We start from the raw sequence: 7,980 nt of genomic DNA, 5'->3' as shown, positions 1-7,980 counted from the left end.
TGCTCTCACTGGAAACTCATTAACTAGAGCCTGACCATGTGGGATGTTATTAGAGCCTAAGTAACCTGGGAAAGGGAAATAGCCAACTCCAGTTGGCTGTAGCCTCCTGCATGGAGAAAAGAAAATGAGAAATACCAGTCTCCACCAGCTTCCATGAAAAAGAACAAAAACGCACAATTCTAGCCCATTTTAAAGGGGCGTACTGAGAAATACTTGTGAAGTTCTGAGGGCAGAGGTACAGGCTTCCTAAAAGACTGACACCTAAACATAGGACTATAGAATGCCTGCCGGCCCCCATAGCATACTGCCACGTTACTAAAGGTCTATTTACAGCAATTTCTTTTACCCAATTCTTCATGTACAGATATCGAGAAAAAATTACAACAAAGTGTAAAGCCCCCCGGGATTCCCAGGTGGCTCAGTGGTAAAGAATCCATCTGCCAATGCAGGAGATGTGGGTTCGATCCCTGGGTCAGGAAGATCCCCTGGAGAAGGAAATGGCAGCCCACTCTGGTATTTTTGCTGGGAAAATCTCATGAACAGAGGAGCCTGGAGGGTTACAGTTCATGGGATCGCAAAGGGTCAGACAATACTGAATGACTGAGCACACAGCTTCGTCCAAAAGACTGAGAATTTTCCCAAACTAATGTCAGACACCAAACTACAAATCCAGGAAGCCAAGAGAACACCATGCTGGATAAATGCTAAAATATTAAGCCTAAGGCATATCATTTTCAGATTAAAGGAAATCAAAGATACTGAAAAAGTCCTGAAAGAAGCCAGAAGAAAAAGAAAAAAAAAAAAAAAAAAAACCCTTACCTATGCAGGAAAAAAGCTAATATTTGTAACTTTTCAGAACCCATGCCAAAAAAGAAATATGTGTGTGTGTGTGTGTGTGGGTGTGTGTAGTGAAACGTTTAAAGTGCAGAGAGAGAGAAAAAACCTAGAATTCTGCACCCTATAAAATTATCTTTCAAAAGTGAAAGAGAAAGACTTCCTAAGGAAAACAAAAATTGAGAAAATGTATTGCCAGTAGACCTGTCTTGCAAGAAATGCTTGAAGAAGATTTTTAGAAAGGAGGAAAACAATATAGATAAGATGCATGATGTAAGTAAGAGCATCAAAGAATAAATAAGTGAAGATAAAAATTTATTTTTCTTATTCTATTTGATCTAACAAAATACTTTCTTCAAAATAAAAGAGTAACAGTGTATTTAAATATACATACACACACACAAATATATATATATATACACTTACAGACAAGTAAAATGAATGACAGCAGAATAAACGTGTCAGAGGGAGGAATCAGAATTATTTCGTAACAATAAGGTACTATCCATGAAGTGATATAGTGCTCTTTAAAAGTATAATTGTATTAGTTGTAAAGGCATATTGCAATCTTCACAGCAGTAACTAATACACATTTTAAATGAAATGTAACTGATATGCTAAAGAGAGGATGGAATCATATAAAATGATCAATTAAAAACACAGAATGAAAAAAAAAAAAAACACAGAATGCAGGAAATGATTGGAATATGAAAATTGGAACAAAGAACAAGACCAGCAAGTAGAAAACAACAACAAATATAGAATATATAAATACAAATTATATCCACAATTATGTTAAATGTTAATGGTCTAAATGCAATATAGATTAAAAGTAAATAGATTGAGATATACCATGCTAACACTAAACAAAGCATGTATGAGCAGCTATATTAATTTCAAACAGAGTCAGTTTTGGAGTAAGGAAAGTTATCAGGAATAATGAAGGATATTACATAAAAATAAAGGAGTCCACCCTCATAGAAGACATGACGATTCTCAATGTGTGGTGTACCCAACAGAGCATACATTGTGTGAAGCAATAAGTGAGAAGGACCGCAAAAAGAAAGAAATGAATCCACTATGCAGCTGGAGATTTTAACACTCCTCTATCAGAAACTGAGAGATTCAGCTGACTGAGCAGCAGTAAGCACATAGGTGACTCAGTAACACCACCAATCAATGAGATATAATAGATATCTACAAACTACTTTCTCCAACAACAGTGCAACAGATTACTCCCCAAGATACACCACATTCTGCACCATCAAACAAGCAGATGTTTGATGAGAATTCTTATGACATCTGCTCTCATTCAACAGTGGAATTAAACCAGAAATCAATAACAGAAAGCTGGAAAGTCTAAAATAGTTGGAGATTAAACACATTCTAAATAATACTTGGTCAAAGAAGAAATCTTAAGAGAAGTTAAAATATATTTTGAACTCAATGGAAATGAAAGCACAACCTAAAATTTATGGGATACAGAAAAGGAAGCACTTTGAGGGGAATTTATAGCAATGAATGGATATATTAGAAAACAGACTTAAAATCAATCATCTAAGTGTCCACCTTAGGAAAATATACCTATAAAAAAGAACAAATTCAAGGTAAACAAAAGGAAAAAAACAAGAAGAATTAGAGCAGAAATCAATAGAGAAAATTAGTGAAGGCAAAAGCTGTTTCTTTGAAAAGATTAGCAAAGCTAATAAGACTCCAGCTAAGTAAGGGAAAAAAAAAGAGAAAGGGCATAAACTGCTAAGATCAGAAATAAAATGAGATCATCCCAGCAGATCCCTTGAACATTAAAATTTTATTTAAAAATATGATGAACAACCTTGTTCTCACAAATTTGATAATGTATATGAATAAAGATCAATTCCATGAGAGATACAGTCTTCCCAAACTTACACAAGATGAAATAGAAAATCTGAATAGGCTTATATCTATGAAAGAAATTGAATCATTAATGAATACAACAGAAAACACCAGGCCATAAGTGTTCATTTGTGAATTCTACTAAATATTTAAGGAAGAAATTATATGAAATATTTACAGTCTCTTTTAGAATAGAGAAGCAAATGGAATACTTCCTAACTCTGAGCCCAGCATTAGCCTAAAACCAAAGCACATAAAGATATGACAAGAAAATGATAGACCATTATGTTTCATTAACATAGATGCAAAAATTATCAACAAAAGTTCAGCAAATCAAATCTGACACTGTGAATAACATTATATACCATGGCCAAAAAGAGGTTTATTCAAGGTATAAAAGACTAGTTCAACATTTGAAAATCAATCAATGTAAGTCATCACATCAACAAAAGGGAAAAAAATCCCATAATCATATTATAAATGCAAAAAAACCATTTGACAAAATGCAATACCCATTCATTGTAAAGACACTCAGTAAACTAGGAATAAAGAAGAACCTCATCAAATTAATAAAGAATACCACAAAACCTACAGCTAGCATCATATTTAATAATGAGAAACTCAAAGCCTTCCTGCTAACATCAGGAAAAAAAAAAAATCCCCTTTCACAAATGCTTGTAAACTTGTACCAGAAGTGCTAGCTAATGAACAGGACAAGAAAAGTATATGAAAGGTATACAAATTAAGAAGAAATAAAACTGGTTTTGTTCACAGATGACATTTGTTCACAGATGACCTATGTAAAAAATCTGAAAAGAATTGACAAAAATTCCTGGAACTAAGTGATTATAGCAAGGTTGCAAGATACAAGGTTAATATACAGAAGTCAATTGCTTTTCTCTGCATAAGCAATAAACAAGTGGAATTCAAAATCAATATTGATTACACTTTATTCAGTAAAATGAAATAGACATGAATTTAAAATATGTACATAGTGTATAAGAAGAAAGCTATAATGAGTGATGTTGAGCATCTTTTCATGTGTCTGTTAGCCATCTGTATGTCTTCTTTGGAGAAATGTCTGTTTAGTTCTTTTGGCCCATTTTTTGATTGGGTCCTTTATTTTTCTGGAATTGAGCTTCAGGAGTTGCTTGTATATTTTTGAGATTAATCCTTTGTTTCTTCATTTGCTATTATTTTCTCCCAATCTGAGGGCTGTCTTTTCACCTTGCTTATAGTTTCCTTTGTTGTGCAAGAGCTTTTAAGTTTCATTAGGTCCCATTTGTTTATTTTTGCTTTTATTTCCAATATTCTGGGATGTGGGTCATAAAGGATCCTGCTGTGATTCATGTCGGAGAGTGTTTTGCCGATGTTCTCCTCTAGGAGTTTTATAGTTTCTGGTCTTACATTTAGATCTTTAATGCATTTTGAGTTTATTTTTGTGTATGGTGTTAGAAAGTGATGCTCAACATCACTCATTATCAGAGAAATGCAAACCAAAACCACAATGAGGTACCATTACACGCCAGTTAGGATGGCTGCTATCCAAAAGTCTACAAACAATAAATGCTGGACAGGGTGTGGAGAAAAGGGAACCCTCTTACACTGTTGGTGGGAATGCAAACTAGTACAGCCACTATGGAGAGCAGTGTGGAGATTCCTTAAAACACTGGAAATAGAACTTCCATATGACCCAGCAATCCCACTTCTGGGCATACACACTGAGGAAACCAGATCTGAAAGAGACACGTGCACCCCAATGTTCATCGCAGCACTGTTTATAATAGCCAGGACATGGAAGCAACCTAGATGCCCATCAGCAGACGAATGGATAAGGAAGCTGTGGAACATATACACCATGGAATATTACTCAGCCATTAAAAAGAATTCATTTGAATCAGTTCTAATGAGATGGATGAAACTGGAGCCCATTATACAGAGTGAAGTAAGCCAGAAAGATAAAGAACATTACAGCATACTAACACATATATATGGAATTTAGAAAGATGGTAATGATAACCCTATAGGCAAAACAGAAAAAGAGACACAGATGTACAGAACAGACTTTTGGACTCTGTGGGAGAAGGCGAGGGTGGGATGTTTCGAGAGAACAGCATGTATATTATCTATGGTGAAACAGATCACCAGCCCAGGTTGGATGCATGAGACAAGTGCTCGGGCCTAGTGCACTGGGAGGACCCAGAGGAATTGGGTGGAGAGGGAGGTGGGAGGGGGGATCAGGATGGGGAATACATGTAACTCCATGGCTGATTCATGTCAATGTATGACAAAACCCACTGAAATGTTGTGAAGTAATTAGCCTCCAAGTAATAAAAATAAATGAAAAAAAAAAAAAAGAAGAAGAAAGCTATAAAACTCCAATGAACAAAATACAAAAAAGGACAAAACAAATGCAGAGATATTTCATGTCAAAGTATAGGAAGGCTCAGTATTGTCAAGATGTTAATTCTTTGCAACTTGCTCTATATAGTCAATGCAATCTCAATCAAAATCCTAATATTATTTCATGGATAGTGACAAATCATTCATATGAACAGGCAAGAGACTCAGAATAGTCAACAGAATATTGAAGAACAAATTTGGAGGATTTACAATACCCAGTTTTAAAACTTACTATAAGGATACAATAATCAAGACATTGACATTGTTGTGTTGAAGAACAGAAAATATATTAAAGGAACAGAATAGAGAGCCCAGAAATAGATCCACATAGATACAGTTAATTGATCTTCAATAAAGGAGGGTAGGTAGTACAGTGGAGCAAAGACAGTGTTTTTAATAAATGATGCTAGACACACGGATATTGACATGTAAAAAAGTGAACTCAGATACAGACCCTACCCCTTTCACACAAATTAACTTAAAATGAATCATAGACCTAAACATAAATTGCAAGAGTATAAAACTCCTTTAAGAAAACATAGAAGAAAATCTAGATGATCTTGGGTATGGTGACGACTTTCTAGATAGAACACCAAGGGCATAATCCATGAAAGGAAGAATTGATAAGCTGGACATTATAAAAATGAAATTTTCTGCTCTGGGAAGACACTGTCAAGGGGGTAAAGAGACAAACCAGAGACTGGAAGAAAATGCTTACAGAAGAATCGTTTGAAAAGTATTGTTTTGAAAGTACTGTTTGAAAGTATTGTTATCCAAAATATACAATGAATTCTTTTTTTTTTTTTTTTTCCAGTGGGTTTTGTCATACATTGATATGAATCAGCCATGGATTTACATGTATTCCCAATCCCGATCCCCCCTCCCACCTCCCTCTCCACCCGATTCCTCTGGGTCTTCCCAGTGCACCAGGCCGGAGCACTTGTCTCGTGCATCCCACCTGGGCTGGTGATCTGTTTCACCATAGATAGTATACATGCTGTTCTTTTGAAATATCCCACCCTCACATTCTCCCACAAAGTTCAAAAGTCTATTCTGTATTTCTGTGTCTCTTTTTCTGTTCTGCATATAGGGTTATCGTTATCACCTTTCTAAATTCCATATACATGTGTCAGTAAGGATTCTTTAATATCCGCAAATCAATCAATGTAATACACCACATTAACAAATTGAAAGATAAAAACCATATGATTATCTCAATAGATGCAGAGAAAGCCTTTGACAAAATTCAACACTCATTTATGATTAAAACTCTCCAAAAAGCAGGAATAGAAGGAACATACCTCAACATAATAAAAGCTATATATGACAAACCCACAGCAAGCATCACCCTCAATGGTGAAAAATTGAAGGCATTTCCCCTGAAATCAGGAACAGACAAGGGTGCCCACTCTCACCACTACTATTCAACATAGTGTTGGAAGTTCTGGCCACAGCAATCAGAGCAGAAAAAGAAGTAAAAGGAATCCAGATAGGAAAAGAAGAAGTGAAACTCTCACTGTTTGCAGATGACATGATCCTCTACATAGAAAACCCTAAAGACTCTACAAGAAAATTACTAGAGCTAATCAATGAATATAGTAAAGTTGCAGGATATAAAATTAACACACAGAAATCCCTTGCATTCCTATATACTAACAATGAAAAAACAGAAAGAGAAATTAAGGAAACAATACCATTCACCATTGCAACAAAAAGAATAAAATACTTAGGAGTATATCTACCTAAAGAAACAAAGGACCTATACATAGAAAACTATAAAACACTGATGAAAGAAATCAAAGAGGACACAAACAGATGGAGAAACATACCGTGTTCATGGATTGGAAGAATCAATATTGTCAAAATGGCTATTCTACCCAAAGCAGTCTATAGATTCAATGCAATCCCTATCAAGCTACCAACGGTATTTTTCACAGAACTAGACCAAAGAATTTCACAATTTGCATGGAAATACAAAAAACCTCGAATAGCCAAAGTAATCTTGAGAAAGAAGAATGGAGCTGGAGGAATCAACCTGCCTGACTTCAGACTCTACTACAAAGCCACAGTCATCAAGACAGTATGGTACTGGCACAAAGACAGAAATATAGATCAATGGAACAGAATAGAAAGCCCAGAGATAAATCCACGAACCTATGGACACCTTATCTTTGACAAAGGAGGCAAGGATATACAATGGAAAAAAGACAACCTCTTTAACAAGTGGTGCTGGGAAAACTGGTCAACCACTTGTAAAAGAATGAAACTAGAACACCTTCTAACACCATACACGAAAATAAACTCAAAATGGATTAAACATCTAAATGTAAGACCAGAAACTATAAAACTCCTAGAGGAGAACATAGGCAAAACACTCTCCGACATAAATCAAAGCAAGATCCTCTATGACCCACCTCCCAGAATATTGGAAATAAAAGCAAAACTAAACAAATGGGACCTAATGAAACTTAAAAGCTTTTGCACAACAAAGGAAACTATAAGTAAGGTGAAAAGACAGCCCTCAGATTGGGAGAAAATAATAGCAAATGAAGAAACAGACAAAGGATTAATCTCAAAAATATACAAGCAACTCCTGCAGCTCAATTCCAGAAAAATAAATGACCCAATCAAAAAATGGGCCAAAGAACTATACAGACATTTCTCCAAAGAAGACATACAGATGGCTAACAAACACATGAAAAGATGCTCAACATCACTCATTATTAGAGAAATGCAAATCAAAACCACAATGAGGTACCATTACACACCAGTCAGGATGGCTGCTATCCAAAAGTCTACAAGCAATAAATGCTGGAGAGGGTGTGGAGAAAAGGGAACCCTCTTACACTGTTGGTGGGAATGCAAACT

Source organism: Dama dama, chromosome 28 (genome assembly GCF_033118175.1).
Source record: "Dama dama isolate Ldn47 chromosome 28, ASM3311817v1, whole genome shotgun sequence".
NCBI classification, from domain to species: Eukaryota; Metazoa; Chordata; class Mammalia; order Artiodactyla; family Cervidae; genus Dama; species Dama dama.
Note: the sequence above shows the minus strand (reverse complement) of the source record.